Raw genomic sequence first — 8,892 nt, 5'->3', positions numbered from 1 at the left:
AATTAAGTGCTTTCATTTAATTTCAGTGACTGAACAGATTTCACATTTGTGAACACTGAATGATGCATACTAAGCACCACTTTGAAAAGTCAGTTGTTGTCGTAAGTCTAAGTAACACAACAAGAAAAGAGAAGCACACCATGACACAAAATGTTCTCAGATAAATTGTTGGATGTGTGTATCAAGGAAACAGTGAACTCAAGTCTTTCCTGTTAAGTTAGCACTATGATTGCACAGTTCCATTTATGAATCATTTTCTTTGCATCATTTTGTCTATTTTCTAGATGACAAAGACAGTAAAAGAAAACATGTACGGTTTAAAACCTGCTTCCTCCCTAGTCTTTACTTCTTAGGCATTTTGCCCTGTGAATTAGGTTAGCTGACATCAGGTTTGGATTTAGTTTGTTGAAGAAGATGCATTCTGCACCCCAAAATATCTGTCATCAGTTAGCAAACATAGTTTGCGCTTGACTTTCAGGAAGCATTTCTTGTGAGAGGGCTGTCACATCTTTTGTTACATGGCTTGGAAAAGTGTTTATACTCCTCTATGGCTTTAAAAAGAATCAAGTTCATTTAAATAATTGTACAGTCATTTAGTTAATGTGTTCTTTTTTAAACTTGCCTAACGATGGTGAATGTAGTTTTGATGGCAAAAGAACCCCTTTTATGTAACAGCATTTTTCTTCTCCCTCCTCCACCCCCACCTCACAAAATAAATGCAACACAATTATTGTACTGCTGAGAAATTAGCTCATTTGCAAATGCCACTTCGGAACACAAGAAGAAAGGCATTTATTGAAGCACTAATAAAGGCACCGTGTTAGAATAATTTTATGCTGACGGGCCTACAATCGCTCAATATTTTAAGAGCTGTCATCACACCAGCATGAGCTGCATGCAAAAGTACAAATTTATGCTGTGACATCATGGCACTAAAAGTATAACTGGAATAAAATTACAATGCTTCACTCTAGCATTCAGCAGCAAGACAGAGCATTTCAGATGCCCACCCTGGGCTGATCCTTTGCTATGCATCACTGTGCCTTGTATTCTGTTAACACATGAAGTATTATGACACAGATTTCTGAAGAGTTCAATGTGTCCTTCAGGTATTTCCAGAGCGAGCTTTCAGTGGGTACTCAATGACCTGTGTTGTTAATGCACAGTACACTGCACAGCAGCAGAAAGCTGGAAGAATATTAAATCAGCAAAAGCCACCATTTTAACTCTTTAGATATGGATAATTAAGCAAGCAGTCACTACACAATGTCTGAGGACCTAATACTATCATTTTTTAGTGAGTTAATAAATTCCAGTCATGGCCAGTGGTTAAATGCTATGCCTTAACAAATGAGCGCATCTGCATAAGAACTGTGACTTTAAAATTCAACCTTTTGACTTTTACCACATCTTCATTCGTTGTTGTAACTAGGAAAAAAAAAAGAAATGACAATAGATGTCGATGAGATATAGGAAAGTGAAATGAATTATGTGTCATGTTTAGACATAATATTCCGCTTGTAATCTAGCATTTTCCACCTAAGCTACAAGCCCTTTCAGCATAATCAGACATGCTTTTCCACCACGGTGCAATCAGAGGTGCTGATTCTGATTTTTCTTGGATTGCTTTACACCCCAACCTTCTAGAGTCAATGAGACAAGAGCTGTATCTGTGTGATTAAACCTATTTAACCAGATCCTGATTTTATTAAAATGAGTTGATGAAAAGAAGTAACTCTCTCAAAGGCCTTTTCACTTGTGCTGTTGTAAAACTAATGCAAGTGAAATTAAGGTATGGCTAGTCTAGGGGAGCTGGTGACCTTCAGAAATAAGAAAACTGTGGGATGCAATTTTTCAATAGCAATTTAGATTGGATTACTCTGGCTGCAGTCATGGTTATTGGTGAAAAAAGTTTCCCATAGCACTTTATATACCTTGTTTAATATATCTAATTTTGTTTTTAATAGGTCTGAAATGAGATTGTCTCTCTTGTTAATTCTCTCATTAATGAAAAACAGATTTATTGCTGAACTTAAAATTGCAATGAGAGAATCTTGGGAGGGGGCTGCTAATACCGGGGACTCCTAAACTGAAGGTGTGCTGGTAAGGCTGCACACCTAAGGGCTGATCCTCAGGCAAGGCTCTGCCAGACTGTCAGCTCAGCTGCAAGTCCATGTCACCTGCCCAGGATCTGCCCTGGCTCCCAGCTCTAGTGACTGATCTCAAAGGTAACCCAGCATGGCAGGGCATACCCCTCCTCTCCCCACCACAGGGGTCCAGTGCAGAGAGGAGAGATAAACCAGGCAAGGCCCAGCAGGTATCATCTCCTGGTGCAAAAAAGCCTAACTAAGAATCCACACCTTGGTATGGAAAGCAGATGTGGGAAGAGATAAAAGAAAAAAAAAACGTGACTAAAAGGCCTGCTTTACACTATAAAAGTAATACAGATTATAACAGAGGCAGAAGTCTCTTACACGCTCCCTGGGAATGTTTGAGATGACTTGTCCCCAAAGCTTGGATGCAATTTTGTGGTTACTTTTCTGGAAATTGAGGGCAAGAATTTCGATGTGTGCCCCTTCCACAAATGGATGGTTAGATACACGGAATCCTAAGCTATACTATTTCTTTGCTAGCTGTAAAACTAATGGCACCTTTAACCTTGCATGTAATACTAGCTGTCTCTTTTTGTCTTATTCCTGTGTAGTAATAGTCTGTTTTAAGTCTTACATCTGTTATTTTGTGTCCATTAAATAAATAATTCATTCTGTAATAGACTGACTCAGCATTATTAAAGAATTTGGGAATGAGAGTGGGTCTTGGAGTGCTGGCCACCTCAATAAAGGTACCGCCTGCTGCCAGAGGCCTGGGAAAAGGCAGAGACTTATTTAAACCCCCACATCCATTCGTAACACCCAGCTCCTCTTGGAACAAGACGGTAGTGCCAGGGGCTTCTTGGCCGGTGGAGGGAGAAGGAAGGGAAGAGGGCTGTGCCCACTTTTCCAGGACATCTGGTATTTGATACTATAAACCCTTCCTCTCTTTTTTTTATACTTAGACCAGCACAGTTATAGCAAGTCCTTTTACTATTATTCGATGCTACGCATATTTTCTTAAATCGGACACAAACTGTGTCTGTGAATTTGTGGCATTTAGTGTGCCTACTCACCAAGAAAATTGCCAAATACTTATTTTCTAATCAGATTAGTCATAGTGAATTCAAGACCCATGAAAAATCAGCTATTTATTTATTTATTTGTGATGTAAACTGAATCAAATATAAACAAACAAATAAGATCCATGAGAAATTTAATAACCCAATAGGAATGTTTTATTTAATTTGAAATAAATCACGGCCTTGCATTTCTGCAATTTTAATGCTTCTAATAATAAATCTAATCTGACTTTGAAAAATGGTTTCAAATTTAAGAAACAAAATTTTTTTGCTTAGAAAATATAAAAAGGGTGATCTAAAACATAGTATCTTCAGGTTTTGTTTTTTTTTTTTCCTGGAGCTACTTAAACTCAGACCAAAATTCTATATAAATTCTGTTTGTCTAAAAGATTGATTCAAATTACAGCTAATTTCTCCTACGGAATAAAGAATAACTGGATACATGCAAAAAGGTATACCCAAAAAAACTGTTGTGTATGGTGTGACAAAGAAGATGTGCAGATTTCCCAGGATGACTTTTTTGCCTCCCCATCGCTTCCTGCACCAATGGGCATGGGCAGACATTGTGCTTTCCCACTGCCCTGGAGGGTAAAGTCCTCTCGGACTGATGTGGGCAATCCTGATTTCTAGAGATATGATAAAGCCCCTCTTCTTATTCCATAAAAAGTGGCAGCTCCTCTGTATCTTAGGAAGGAAGAGACAGTAATAGTGGGAATCACAAACTCCTTGTTCTTCCCCCAAAGTGTTTTGCTGTCATCTGTCCCAGATGTGCAGAACACCCTCAGACGCATCTGCTCCACAGCTGCAGCTGCTCCCAGCCCATTGCACAGAGCTAAAAGTGAACCTTTGAATGGCACCAGGAAAGAAAGGCAGAGAGGAAGGATGTCTGATTCACAGCAAAGGTTCCTGCAGTTGCTTTTCCTAGGAATGATTTGAAATGAGGAACACATTTGGAAACAAAGTGACTGGAGATGCATTTTTTAACGGACTCACCATACATATGATTTTCAGACTAAATATCACCCTCATATTTTTGAATAACTTGCTGCTCTCAAATGAGTATATGCTGAAGTCTCTTCTTTAGACAATATCCAGGGGACACAGAAATGGCAAGCTCTCCCAGACTTGGGAAGCTGGCAAATATAATGATGTAGACTTTACAATATCTCCTATTTTATGTATTTTTGCTTTATTCTCTTAATCTTTTTTCAGTTCAGACACATATATTCATAATTTTTGAAATGCATATGCCTGGATATTTACTGCAGAAGGAAACAAGCTGAAGGAAATCAAGATTATTTTTAAGACAAGGAAAAAGATAAACACTGCCTAAATCTTGATCTCTTTTGCCCCTCTTTTGTCACCCAGGAATTCTGTAGATATAAGTAGGAACTAGTACTAGTTCAGTAGTTTTGTGAGTCCTGTAGGTGGGACTTTAAACATTGGTGATTGGTATTCCTTCTAGAAGAAGTTGTCTTGAGAGTCTGTTTTGTAGCTGTTCCCCCTTTACAATTCCTGCAGTCACAGTTCTGTCTTTCTGTCCCTGCAACACCAATTCTCACATATAGGGAATCTCATAAACCACAGCTTTGCAGCGAGTAGGTCTTGCAGGCATTGAAAAAGAAGAAAAGTCATTGTGAAACTGTAAAATACTTTACTTTTCTAAGCTGACTGTACTTCATTTTGTACCTTTATTTTTCATGAAAGCAGTTGCATTGCCATCAAAAAAAAATCCCGTTGGAACAAAATGTTTGCCTTTATTGTGATTCCATTGCCAGAAGTTAGTTAATTTGAAGGTGGTAGCACCTCCATCGTTTACAGGAGTGGAACACCTAGGGCACATGCCTTGAGGCCATACTTTCCAGAAGGGCTCTCTGTAGCAGCAAGGCTCTTGGAAAAGGCCCTGTAACTCTACAAATTGGATGTCACTCAGCACAAAAGGCCTGTGATTTATGTGAATAATAGCTGCTATAAGATCAGGGAAACCTGAAATCCTAAAATTTAGTTTCATAATTTCCACTTACTTGAAAATTTAAATGAAAATACTAATCTATTTACTTAAAAATGACTCAGTATACTCTTTTGCAAGTGACTTTGTATATATATTTTGCCAAAAAGAGCATAATCTGCCCTTCTCTGCTCCATGTTACGAAGTTTTCGTTATAAAACATGGCTCATTTGAAGTCTGTCTAGAATCATGCCTTTAAGTGCTTTCTTCCTATTTATAGTAATGAAGTCTTCAAATTTGAAGGCTTCACCACAGTCTGATCAGAGGAGAAAAGATATTGGACTGGTTGCTCACCAACATGAAAGAAAAAGACTGGTGGTAGCCTCAACTTCAGTGATTGTGCACTGATGTACTCACAGTCTTGAGGGAAATGGGCCAGGTGAGGAGTAGAGCCAGAGTGTTAAATTGTAGGAGAAACAACTTTCACTTTTTTAAAGAAATTAGTAGACAAGGCACCCTGGGAATCTGCCTCCAGGAACATAGGAAATGAATGGATCTGTGAGCTCTTTAAAAGCATTCTTCTTTAAGCATAAGAGCTCTTGATTCCTGCATGAGAGAAATCAAGTGAGGAGAGCAGCGTGGGTTAGTAAGGACCTCCTAGACAAATGAAAGTGTAAGAAGGAAATGCGCAGGCAATGCAGGGGAACTACTGAAATGTATCCTGGAAGGAATGCAGGGAATATGGGGTTTAGGAAATTGTGGTGAGGATCATACAATAATGATAATCATAATTATAATGATAATAATAATAAATAACAACAGGAAAAATAAGTTTTGTGGATGTTGGCCATAGGCCACATGAGGAGGAGGAGGAGGAAGTGGATGAAACCTTCAACAGGCAGATGGAAGCAACCTCAGAGTCACGGACACTGGTTCTTGTGGGGAACTTTAACTACCCTGACATCTGCTGCAGAACCAGCACTGTGAAACACAAACAGCCCAGGAGGTTCCTGAAAAGCACTGATCACAGCTTCCTGTCATGGACAGTGGAGGATCCCACAAGGAATGTTGTGCTGCCTGACTTCACACTAACAAACAAGGAAGGCCTTGTGGGGGATGTGAGGGTTGGGGCAGCCTTGGCTGGGTAGTGACCGTGAGATTGTGGAGCTCTGTATTGGGCACAGAGGAAGCAGGGCAGGAAATAAGATTGTAATCACCGACTACAGGAGAACTAATTTTAGCCACTTTAGGGAATTTTCTTGGAAGAATACCATGGGAACAGACCCTTTAGGGAAGAAGGGTTGATATTCCGGGGTCACTTCCTTCCAGCTCAAGGACGATACATCCCAGTGAGCAAAAAATTAGGCTAAAGTGGCAAGAGACTTCCATGGACGAATGAAGAAATCCTGTCATTCCTCAAGTATAGGCAGAAAACACATAGGAGATGGAAGCAGGGTCAGACCACTTGGAATAAATACAAAGAGATCACAGAGTAAGTAGAAATGACACAAGGAAGGCCAAGGCCTATCTGGAATTAAATCTGGCCAACAGTATCAAGGGCAGTAAGAAGGGCTTTTTTGAATACATCAGTAACTAAAGGGAAATAAAGGATATTGTGAGCCTGTTGCTAAACAGAGGGGGAGCCCTGGTGACAGAGAAAGCAAAGAAGACAGGAGTTAGTTGACCACTTTCTTTGCATTGGTCTTCACTGGCAAGACCAGCCCTCAGGAATCTCTGACACTGGAGATCAGGGTAAAGGAATGTTGGAAGGAAGTCTTTCACTCCTTCATGAAGGATTGGGTTACAAAACACCCAAACAAATTTGACATCCACCAGCCCATGGGCCCTGATGGGATGCATGCATGAGTGCTGAGAGAGCTGGCCGACAACATAGCTGGGCTTCTCAGGATCATCTTTGAATCAGAAAACATGCCTGAAGTCTGGAATAAAGCAAAATGTAACCCTACTCTTCTAAAAGGGCAAGAAAGAGGATCCAGGGAGCTACCAGCTGGTTAGCCTCACCTCAATTCCTGGATAGATGATGGAACACCTCATTCTGGAGGCCATTTCTATCCCCATGGAAGACAAGAAGGTGATCAGGAGTAGTGGATTCATTAATGGTAAATCGTGCTTGACCAATCACCTTCTGTGATGAAACTATTGCCTTTTTGAGCCCTAAAAACAAGAGCCAAACAAGATTAGGTGGTAAAATGTGGTCACCTTTAATGAAGATACCTCCAGGTGCACAACACGCCAGAATACACACCAAAAATATGCTAAAGATGCACATGACATAGGGACAGTACAGTTTTATAAGTTTAGCAAATTAGCATCATTGACAAGGATCCCCAATTAGAAACACAGGTGATGAGGTAATTCCCCCTCTTGGTTCAACCCTCTTCTGAAGCCTCCCTTCCTCATTAATTTTTTATGGGAGAAAGTCTCTTGGGAAGGTGGCTCAACCTTGGTTCACAGAAGAAGCAAGATTAGGAGAGAGTCTTAGGAAAGTGTTTTTTTATTTCTGTGTAACAGGGTAGGAAAAATACTAGCTACGAATCTATACAGTTATACAATAATAGGCTACTGAGCTACAAATACGTATGAAGAATATACAAAAGCAAAAATCAGTTTGGCATCTAAACTGCCACCTGGATGGACAGAGGGAGATCAGTGGATATTGTCTACCTAGACTTCAGCAAGGCTTTTGACACTGTTACTCACAAAATCATCACAGACTCCCTTATAGCTTGGAGTAGTGGTAAGTACCCCAGTGAGATGTGCAGCCCTTCAGGTGGACCTTGACAGAGTGAAGAGATGGGCAGATAGGAACCTTCTGAAATTCAACAAGACCAAATGTGGGGTCATGCACTGGAGAAGAATTACCCCAGGCACAAGCACAGACTGGGGCTGACCTGCTGGGAAGCAGCTCTATGGAGAAGGACCTGGGGATCCTGTTGTCCTCATGGATAACAAGCTGTCCATGAGCCAGCAGTGTGCCCTGGTGCCCAAGAAGGCCAATGGTGTCCTGGGGTGCATTAGGAAGAGCATTGCCAGCAGGTTGAGGGAGGTGATCCTGCCCCTCTACTCTATTCTACTCTGTCCTGCCCTGGTGAGGCTGTATGTGGAGTGCTGTGTCCAGTTCTGGGCTCTTCAGGACAAAAGAGACATGGGGACCCTGGAGCAAGTCCAGAAGATGATTAAGGGACAGTAGCATCTCTCTTATGAAGAAAGGCTGAGAGAGCTGGGCTTGTTCAGCCTTGAGAAAAGATGACTGGGAGGGGACCTCATCAACAGCTTTGAGTATCTGGATGGAGGGTGTCAAGAGGATGGATCCAGGCTCTTCTCAGTGGTGCTGAGCAATAGGACAAGAGGCAATGGGCACAAGCTGATGCACAGGAACTGGTGCGCAGGAAGTTCCACCTGAACATGACGAAGAACTTCTTTACTGTGTGGGTGATCAAGCATTGGCACAGGTTGCCCAGAGACGTTTTGGAGTCTTCCTCACAGGACATATTCAAGAACTATCTAGACACAATCCTGTGCCATGTGCTCTGGGATGAGCCTGCTTGAGCAGGGAGGTTGGACCAGATGACCCACTATGGTGTCTTCCAACCTAACCCATTCTGCGATTCTGTTTTACAAGTATGTAGGCCAGAAAAAAAAAGAGTGAAGTGTAGGTCAGCGGGGTTGTCATAGGTTAGCAAGCATAGTCCCGGAAGGGACGTCCTTGCTAAGGGGTGCTTACAGTTTCCTCTGGGAACTGATAGAACCT

This window comes from Corvus brachyrhynchos, unplaced genomic scaffold, assembly GCF_000691975.1.
Source record: "Corvus brachyrhynchos isolate BGI_N302 unplaced genomic scaffold, ASM69197v1 scaffold399, whole genome shotgun sequence".
In the NCBI taxonomy this organism is placed as follows: domain Eukaryota; kingdom Metazoa; phylum Chordata; class Aves; order Passeriformes; family Corvidae; genus Corvus; species Corvus brachyrhynchos.
This window is presented reverse-complemented; position numbering follows the sequence as displayed.